Source organism: Paramormyrops kingsleyae, chromosome 8, assembly GCF_048594095.1.
Source record: "Paramormyrops kingsleyae isolate MSU_618 chromosome 8, PKINGS_0.4, whole genome shotgun sequence".
Classification (NCBI taxonomy): domain Eukaryota; kingdom Metazoa; phylum Chordata; class Actinopteri; order Osteoglossiformes; family Mormyridae; genus Paramormyrops; species Paramormyrops kingsleyae.
This window is the reverse complement of record NC_132804.1, coordinates 31,665,330-31,676,340: the sequence shown is the minus strand read 5'-3', so window position 1 is coordinate 31,676,340 and position 11,011 is coordinate 31,665,330.

Sequence of the window (11,011 nt, the reverse complement as noted above, 5' to 3'; positions counted from 1 at the left end):
GCAGCAAGTCAAGCCTTAAGCTTTTGCCACTCCCTGGGAAGCAGACTGTCCCATCCCATGTTGTCAGCAATTTTGCTGAGTGGCTCTTTCACTTCAAAGACGTGTACTATCATCTTGAATGTGCTTGACCAACATGTGGGACAGTCATTGAGAACAACCAAGCCCCGCTGATGGAGCATCTTTTGAGTTGCCACGGAGGACTTTCTGAAGAGCTTCACCACTGACCTGATTTTGTGAAAGTCTCTGAACACTTGCCTCCTTGTTGACAATACTCACTACAAGCTGCGGGGTGTGAACCATGCAGGGCGTCCAGCCCATTTCCAAGGCACCAATCCTAAAAATGCATAAATTAATTAATTATAAAGGCAAGCATACAATGGGTTGTTTTTTGCATTTACAATTACAATTATTATCTATAGATAGTGTGGGAGCCGTTTATAACTTTGGAGTGTGTTATGTATTTTGGCCACTGGGGGGTGTATGTGGTCACGTGAGGACAGGTGGGCATGAATGGGTGTTTTTCCGCTTGGACGGGGGGATGGCGGAGGGAACACGGTTCTTACCGTTGCACCTGTAAGACAGCATGTTACAAACAGCACACCGCCAGCACATTATTCAGCACAAGTGTATGTTAAAGCTAAAAGTCCCTTTTTATGTGAACTGAAGATTTGTAATAAACAAGAACATCACCCAACTGCAGAGACTGCTTGGACATTAGTCATTAAAAGCTATGCGTTGAGAACACTTGGCCATCCATTCTGAGACTTACAGGAAAGCCTCTACAGATATTTGAGAACAGCAGGCAAAAGGAGCCAGTCTATAGTTAAGTAACACAGAACATAGCTGATGGCTCAAGTTACTATTCATGCACTGCATATTCCTTTTACAGGAAAGCATTAACATCAATCAATCAATCATTTATTTATATAGCGCTTTTCAACACTAAAAATGACCAAGGCACTTCACAATTAAAACTATAATATAAAAATAAGAAGTAAAATAAAACTTGGTGAAATTAAAATAGAATGAGGAGTCACAAATACACTACAACAAATATGAACAAACACAATACATAAAACACAATAGAATGTCGTGGGGTACATGAAACAGTAAAATGTCAGCCCCAACTAAATATTAAAAGCTTTCCGAAATAAATAAGTCTTGAGTTTCAATTTGAAATGGTTGTAGTCAGAAATGGTACGAATCTCTGGGGGTAGTTTGTTCCAGAGACTGGGTGCAGCTACGGAGAATGCTCTATCTCCCCATTGTTTGCATTTAGACCTTGGAACTTCTAAAAGAAGTTGGTCAGCTGATCGTAGGGTTCTGCTGTGTCTCCTGACGGTTAATAATTCAGATAGATACGGTGGAGCAGTGCCATTTAGAGATTTAAAAACAAACATTAAGAGCTTAAAATCAATTCTAGAATGTACAGGGAGCCAGTGAAGTGACATCAATACTGCCGTAATGTATGCGCGCTTAGGATTATTAGTTAAAAACTGTGCAGCAGCGTTCTGTACAAGTTGGACACAATTTATAGAGATTGAGAAACGCCAAAATAAAGGGTATTGCAATAATCAAGTCTGGAGCTGATAAAAGCATGAACAGCTTTCTCCAGATCAAAGCGATTTAAGAAAGGTTTAACCCTAGACAAGAGGTGAAAAAAGCCTGTCTTAACCACCATATTTATCTGTTTGTCAAATTTTAGACTGCTGTCAAACATCACCCCAAGATTCCTCACAGCTTGGTTAGATACTTGATGTGTTAACCTCCGTGATGCAATCAAGCAGTTGAGTTTGTGATTTTGTGCAATCTGGTTTCATGGGTAGATAGATCTGGATGTCATCAGCATAACAATGAAACGTGACATTATGCTTATGTATTACAGAGCCAAGTGGAAGCACGTATAGCGAAAATAATAAAGGGCCAAGAAGAGAACCCTGAGGGACCCCACAAGAAAGGGGAGCTTTAGAGGAGGACATGTCACCAATCATAACAGAAAAAGTTCTGTTAGTCAAATATGAAGTGAACCAGTCCAGTGCAGCACCCCGGATGCCAACATAATTGTACATAGAAGTACGAAGTGATCTAAAGTGTCAAATGCTGCTGTAAAATCTAACAGCGCAAGAACAACAGGATTTGGTATCCATAGACCGTGCTATATCATTGTGGACCCTTAAGACTGCAGACTGGATGCCTGGATCTGAAACCAGATTGAAACTTCTCAAAAATCGAATTTAAGTTTAAAAATGACTGCAATTGAATAAAATTTCTAAAACTTTTTATAAAAAAGGTAGATGGGAAACAGGTCTAAAATTTGATAAAGTGGATGGGTCAAGATTAGGTTTTTTTAAGAGGGGCCTAATCACAGCATGTTTAAAAGTTGCTGGAAAAACTCCTGTGATAAGACAGGTATTTATAAAAGACAGGAGATAAGGCCCGACCACATTAAAAGCCTCTCAACAATTTAGAGGGGATAACATTTGAAGGACAGTTTGTAGGCTTCATTTGAGTGACTAGTTCAGAGAGTGTCGTGAGGGTGATTGGCATAGTCTGATCAAGGATAGTGTTGTGGAGTGGGGTAGAAGCTATGTCCATGATACATCCATGGGTTAATGATCTGACAGATGCTATTTTATCAATGAAGAAGTGGAGAAAGTCCTCTCAGATGGAGGTTGAGGCTTCAGTCAACACAGGAATGCTCGGAGCAACAACAGACTTAATAGTAGAAAATAGCACCCGGGGAGAATGACTATTAGTATAAATAATGTTAGACAGATATTGGCATTTAGCTTCCTTCACTGCTCGTAGGTAGTCAGCAAGGCCAGGGACACCTGGAGCTTGTCTTTCTTCCATCTTCGTTCTGCCTGTCTGTAGCGTTGCCTGATGGAGTGAGTGGTGTCGTTTTGCCAAGGATCTGGGCGTGGCTTGGAAGTTTTGATTCGAATAGGGGCAATAGAATTGAAAATTTCGGTACAAGTAGTGTGGAAGGTAGACAGCATATCATCCGGGTTAAGGGTGGTAACAAAACCTTGCTGAGTTGTGAGTCCATAACAGCGGCTGTAAATTGATTCAGTGTTAAAGAAGTAAGTGAGTGAGACCAAAGTCTGAAAGTACAGATCTGAACTCAGTGGCTAAGTGATCAGAGGGGCAACAAACATGAATATTAAAATCTCCACAGATCAAGATGTTATCTAACTTAGGAGAACAATCCGCTAAAAACTCTGAAAACTCTGAAATAAAATGCCTATTGTATATTGGTGGGCGATAAACAATAGCAAAACAAATGACGAATATATGTTGGTGGGTAGAGGACCCAGCTCATAATTCACAGAAATAACCATTATGCAGAAATCCTAATCTGATTGAACATTACTTGAATATAGATTGGTATAGCATAATATATAAAAATAATCATAAGCATTTGTCAAAGATCATTTGCTATGTTTTACTCAATTGAAATTTCCTTAAGAACATAAGAAATTTACAAACGAGAGAAGACAATTTGGCCCATCAAGCTTGTTTGGGGAGAACTTAACTAATAGCTCAGAGTTCTTAAAATTTTATCTAGCTCTGATTTAAAGGAACCCAGGGATTTAGCTTTCACTACACTAGCAGGAAGACTATTCCATACTCTAACTACACGCTGTGTAAAAAAGTGCTTCCTCAAATTCATTTTAAAACGTCCTCCCGCTAATTTCCACATAAGGCCACAAGTTCTAGTATTTAAACTAATATTAAAGTAGCCATTTGGCTGAACAGCATCCAGACCTGTTAGAATCATATATACCTGGATCATGTCCCCCCCTTAGTCTCCTTTGCTCGGGGCTAAACAGATTCAGCTCAGCTAACCTCTCCTCATAAGACATTCCTCTAAGACCAGGAATCATTCTTGTAGCCTTATATTGCACTCTTTCCGGGGCAGCAATGTCCTTCTTAAGATATGGTGACCAAACCTACACACAATAATCTAGGTGGGGTCTTACCAAGGAATTATAAAATGGTAGCATCACCTCCCTTGACTTAAACGCCACACACCTAGAGATGTAACCCAGCATCCTATTGGCCTTTTTTATTGATTCCCCAAACTGGCAAGAGTGGGACCTGAATTTTGTTTCTAATACTCCTATAGTGTTTAAATACAGACCGCAAAGGGTAGGTCTTTTACAGTGCCCACTTTTAATATTAATTGGGGTTTTCTGTCTCCCTCCACCTATATTCTTAACTACCCTCCCTGCCCCCCCAGTCCCTAGTTTATACATTCCACAACTACTCTACTTTCTATTCTATTGAATCCCCTATTAGCACGACCTCCCTGCTCCTGGGGGTAGGCAGCTCCTTGGTGCCCAAGGGCCCACCTGCCTCCCCAGTCTCTTCTGACTCTAAAGCTGGAAGCACCTGAAAGCGGTTAGACACCATCACTTCAGGTGATGCTGCCTCTGTAAACTGTGTACGCCCTTTTCTACGTCTGTGACCTATGTTCACCCAGCTCTCTCAACCTCTCTGTTCTCCATTCTCCCCCCTCCCCGCTTGTGATGTACACACTGTCTCCCTAAAAGGCATATTAACTCTCTCCTCTAACTCCTTGTTGTGTTGGATGAGAGCCAGTTGCTCCTCGAGGTCACAAACCTTGACCATGAGTGAGTCCACTAACTTACATTGCTTGCAGATGAAGTCCGAGTGGATGCAAACACCACGTAGCTATTTAACCACCCTGGCCACCTCAGGCCAAGTGATAGGCAAGTCCACTCCAGCCCCTCCGGCTCCGTGCCCTCAGATGTCTCAAAAGCTGTGTATGTAGATGTAACTGAGGCAGGGTTGAGGAGGTCCTCAGAGTATTCTTTCTACCTCCGGGTGATGTCCCCAGGTGAGGTCAACAGCACCCCTTCCCCACTATAAATAGTAGGACCTAGGACTGTACGGCAAAAACGGTATACAATATAAATTTAGCCAACGGGAGAGATTTTGATTATACCGCTCTACCGCAGAAATTTCCACTCCTCGCCTGCAAAAATGACATAATCAAGTTGCGTCAAATAATAAATAATTTATTATTTATATGATTTATATGAAAATTATTTACATGATTATTGCTGCACCTGGCAGCAGAGTCCTGCGTGGGTCTGATTTTGACAAACTACACCTGCCTGTACCCGTCATACTTTAACCCGTATCCGAACCGTTATCCGACAGAAATAAAATAAAATTCCGCACCCGATCCGACCAACTATAAATAACTACCGACACCCGACCCACACCCGAATGACAATCAGTCAGATAGCCAAAATTAAAGACAAAAGTTTATTGCCACAACAAACGACCAGTGACATGTGCAACATCAGTTGAAAAGGCATAGCCAAATGTAAACGTTGTTTAATAACAGCCTAATAATAATAATAGTAGCCTACCTTCAAACTCAAATAATGTTTGATATTGCCATACCCATACATAGCCTTACCAGCTTACAAGCAAATGTGTTAATAAAACTAAAATTATATAAAATGTACATTAGGCTACCCTGCATATTATTAGGTTTTATAGGCTACCTACGTGCACTGTCCATTTTCCTTTGATCACCCGATTGGAATTCATATGTGAAGGCATAGACTAGTGTTTGGTGTGGTGCTTTATATTACTGTGTAAAAAAGGATATCGTTCACAGTTGATGGCCTCAGCTGACTCCTTCGCTCCCGGATGACATATCCGGCACATGAGAAATCTCACTCACTTGTGGCGCTGGATGCCGGGATAGTGAGAATAGATCTGAATATGAGCAATATTGAAAAACAAACGCTCATGCTCTCTCCACCAAGACAAGACGTCAAAAGAGTTTCGTTATCTGAGATAACTCCGAAATTCTCCCACACGTCGAACTTTAAACTCTCCACTTGCTAATTTTCTTTTCAACTCCTCAGCATCCATTTCGAACAGCTGCAGGAGATCGCATGCTTTTTTTAAGAATGAAAGTGAGAGAGATTTCCGGGAATGCGCGTGATGCATAAACTGATGTGGATTTTACGTTTTATCACCTTGAATGCAGGGATTTTTTGTGTGTCACTAAAACATAGCCATAGGGTATTTTCTGTTGGCACATGATGTTTCGAAAACCACAATTTAGACCCGCACTCTCCTGTGTCTGACCCGACCCGAACCCGTATCCGACACAGTAGAATATTTTTCACCAGTTTCATCAAAATTTGCGGGTCACCCGTCGGGAACCCGAACCTGTGCAGGACTCTGCCTGGCAGGACCTTTATGGGAGAGATGGTCATTCTAATATAGATGGAGTTATGACACTAGTCTAATTGTATTACTTTTGTAGCTTTTGTTTCCTGCTTACCTACAGTTTACAAAACTAACCTGTGTTTTTAAAATAAAATAAAACCAGGGAAGTTACTTGAAATGCCTTAATATTTTTTCCACAATTGCAGATTTGCACAATAAATATTCTACGTTCACGACTTCTTCAAAATGTGTTAACAGTTTACTATACAACTTCCTGCTGCAATGCCTTTGCTATGGACATATGTTACCGTTTCAAAAACACTTCTTTTGAAATTTACAGATCAAATTATACGGCAACATGAATTTTATGCCATATCGCACAGCCCTAGTAGGAACCAGGAGCTGCTTCCCTTTCCTGATATTCCGGATGGTTTGCTAGAACCTTCTTGAGGCCAACCGAAAGTCACTTTTCATGGCCTCAATAGACTCCTCCCATGCCAGGATTTTTGCTCCCGCAACCGCCCAAGCTGCGTTCCGCCTGGCTTACTGGTATCTGTCAGCTGCCTCTGGAGACCCCCAGAGTAATAATTCCCGGTAGGCCACCTTCTTCAGCTTGACAGCCCTCCTCACCTCTGGTGTCCACCATCGGGTACGAGGGTTTCCATCACGACTGGCATCGACCACCCTGCAGCCACAGCTCCGTACAGCCGCTTCTACAATGGAGGTCTGGAACAGTGTCCATTCAGACTCAATGTCTCCAAGCTCCCCCAGTATGCAGTTGCAGTTCTGCCGGAGGTGCGAGTTCAAGATCTGACGAACAGGAGCCTCTGCCAGACGTTCCCAGCAGACCCTCACTATGCGCTTGGGCCTACCAGATCTGACAGGCCTCCTCCCCTGCCACCTGAGCCAACTGATCAGTTGACAACTCTGCCACTCTCTTCACCTGAGTGTTCAAGACAGAAGGCCACAGATCAGATGATACAATTATGAAATCGATCATCGACCTGTAGCCCCGGACATGTTCGTACCATGTCCACTTACGGATACCTTTATACTCGAACATGGTGTTCTTTATGGACAAACCATGCATCGCACGGAAGTCCAATAACTGAACACCACTCGGGTTCAGATCAGGGAGTCTATTCCTCCCAATCACCCCCCTCCAGGCCACACTGTCATTGCCCACATGAGCGTTGAAGTCCCCCAGCACAACGATGGAAACCATGGAGTCAAAGATGGCCGGGTACTTCAAACCATCATTCAGCGCATAAGCACAGATGACAGTCAGAGACCTCTCCCCAACCCGAAGGCGGCGGGAGACAGCCCTCTTGTTCACCGGGGTAAACTCTGTTGTTAATGCATCGAGCTGTGGGGCCACCAGTAGCTCCACCCCAGCCTGGCGTCGCTCACCCACCACAACTCCAGAAGAAAAGAGCAAGGGTATAAAGGGGGTGTATGGGTGTTGGTGGTCCAGTGGTTAGGCTGCTTGCCTCTAGACCAAGAGATTGTGGGTTCAAGTCCCACCTGGCACTACCATCAATGGGTCATTGAGCAAGATCCCAACTTGCTCCATGGGGTGTCTGCTAAATGCTGTAAACGTAAAAAATGTAAACATTCAGCCTGTCTCCAGGAGATTGGCTCCAGAACCCACACAATGTGTTGAGGTGAGCTCCTCCTTGGATTGCCACCTTATTGTGGTGGAGGGGTTTGCATGCCTCAGTGACACTGGTGGATGTGTTGTCAGACAAAAAGCAATCCAAAAAAGAATATTTCCCTTGCCCAGACTAGGGTCACCAGGGCCCATCCTAGAGCTGTTGGAAGGGCCTGTTGTTGAGTGCCTGGTAGCTGGGTCTTGGTCTGTGGCCAGGTGGTCCCATTGCATTGTGGATCAGGTGGCAGCCAAGGTAGGTTCTGGTGGACCAAGAACTGGCTGTAAATTCAGCTGTGACAGCAAAACCCATTTAGGAAGACCTATTTTAATGCATCAGTTTGAGTTTCATATTTCACTTTATGACTAATTATACACAGTTTTAATAACATACTTCATTTATTCCATGACATAGAACTTTTATCAGAATATGTATATTCACAGATCAGGCACATATTGGTGTATGACTCATTTCATTGGGAGTCCTCCTCTTCTGAGCTGGGTTCTTCCTCCTTAACCGTGGCATGTTTGAATGCTGCAACCATGTTACGTCCATTATCAGCTGTCACAGTAAGGATCTTCTCAGCTTGGTATATGCCACTTATGCATGCATTTATCCACACATTTTTTTATTGGAGTCTGCAGTGTGTGGGTGCTCAATTTCTTCAAGAGCCTACAGAATACAGGTATGTTCAGCTTTATTCTTCGTGACATAGAAGTAACATGCATGTGCAGCCAGAAATGTTGCTCACAGTCCTATTTTTGTCCAGATATCAAGAAATATGGACACCCACCAAGCTGCATTTAATTGGCTTCAGAGTTTTTCTTTTCTTCATACTGTTTATCAATTAGATTGTTTATTTCTGTTTTCTTGGGTACAATAAATTTCTTATCCATTATCGCTATCATCCAAACAAAACCATCCTCTATAGTTCTGACTGGTAACCCGGGCTTCCAGTCCATCTGGCTATAGCCTCCGCCTTTTTCTGTTGCTCTTTCGAGTCACTTTTATCACTTCAAACCATATTTTGTTGTGATGGTTACGGTTGGACTGCACTTAGTGTTGCCTTGTCTGTCGATGTATTTGCTATCTACAGTGCTGAGGCAGAATAACTAATAGTAACAGCTATGTCATTTGACAATTCAAATTGATAGCTCCCTGTCTAACGTACTAGCAGCTAGGGATGTCACATTTTTCACACATTATCGTGTCATCTGAAGTTATTTGTATATTAATTTGCGGTTACGCAAGAGCGCAGTACCAACCTTACTACCAGGGTATCGACACTTGTGACATCCCAACTCGCAGCACACCTAAAATAAACTGCACTTGACTCAATATTAGCAGGGTGAATGAGAGCCATAGGTAACGATATTGGCAATGGGCAAGTCGCCACCCAGATGACGTTACATACCTTGGCATGAATCCCAAGATGGCGCCCCTCTGGATGCCTCTTCAGGTGTGTGGTGTTCTTTCCTGTGACTTTCATTCCACATGGCTTACACTGGGTTTTATTTTCATCAGCGTTGTAATTAAAGTTGGTCCATATGACTGATGGCTTTTTTACGCCGGAGAATCATGTTGGCTGACATAGCGAAGCAGAGTGGAGCAGGATTCTGCCTGATGTGATGATCTCCTGATGGTGCCCAAATTAGTGTTATCCAATTACAAGCGTGCATACAAGTTTTTAAAATTGTACCACTGCATTCATGCCCGTTATTTGTTGGTGGACCGTGTCATGTGTAGAGATGTACGTGCAAAGGGCTTCACATTGCACATTGTCCAGTCGTGTGTCTGTAACATTTGTACATTTTTGTTGGTTTATTTTTTGTCATCAATGCTTTTAAAAACATTCGTCTTAGTTTTCGTCATTAAAGGCGCATTTTAGTTTTTGTTTCATTTTCATCACAGAAAAAAATGTTCTTGACGAGTATTTTTCGTCTTAGTTTTAATAACAAAATTAACACTGCCGAACGCCACTTTTACTCAACATACTCAGCTGCAAACTGCCCCAGTGCCTGCTGCAGGTCACAGCCTGATGAACCCAACAAGACCACATCATCTGCAAAAAGCAATGACGTGATCCTAAGGTCACTGAACTGAACCTCCTCCACCCCATGGCTGTTCCACTGTCCATAAATTTATGATCAGAATCGGTGGCAAAGGGCAACCCTGGTAGAGTCCAACTTAAATAAGTCTTTCTTACTGCTGCCATTGCAAACCAAGCTCTCAGTTCAGTAATACAGGGACTGAATGGCCTATAACAACAAACCCTGTACGTACTCCATACTCCTGAAGCACCCTTCACAGGACCCCTTGAGGGACATGGTCTTGTTGTGCAAACTCCTACAAACCCTCCAGTATCCTGGTGAGAGTGAAGGCTGGTCTAGCGTTCAATGACCAGGATTGAATCCACATTGTTCCTCCTGAATCTGAAGTTCATCAATGGATGGCCCCTCCTCTCCAGTACCCTGGCATAGACTTTTCCACTGAGGCTGAGGGGTGTGATCCCCCGGAAGGTGGAACACATCTTTTGGTCCATTTTCTTAAAGATTGGGACCACCACCCCATTCTGCCAATCCAAAGGGCACTGTCACTATCCGGTGCTGACAAGGCATGTTAGCTAAGATATCCCAACAACATCAAGAGCTTTCAGAAACTCAGGGGGAATCTCACACACCCCCTGAGGCTTACTAAAAAAGAGTTTTTTGACTACTTCAGTGACCTCAGCCCTGGTGATGGGTCAGTCCTCCTCTGAGCCTTCCAGCTCTTCTTCCTCCAAGTAAAGTATGTTAGTGAGATTCAGGAGGTCCTCAAAATATTCCTTCCACTGCATCTTCCATGACCTCCCTAAATTCCTCCCACACCAGAGTGTTTGCTTTTGCAGCCACCAAAGCTGCATTCCACTTAGCCTGCCTCCTTCTTCAGCCTGACAGCTCCCTTTACCGCTGGTGTCCACCACCAGGTTTGGGAATTGCCGCTGTGACAGGCCCCACAATGCTGCCTCAGCAATGAAGGCCCAGAACATCGTCCATTGAGGCTCAATGTCTCCAGCCTCCCTTAGGATGCAAGAAAAGATTTGCCGGAGGTGCATGTTGAAGATCTCTGGGACAGGGGCCTCCGCCAGATGCTCCCAGAAC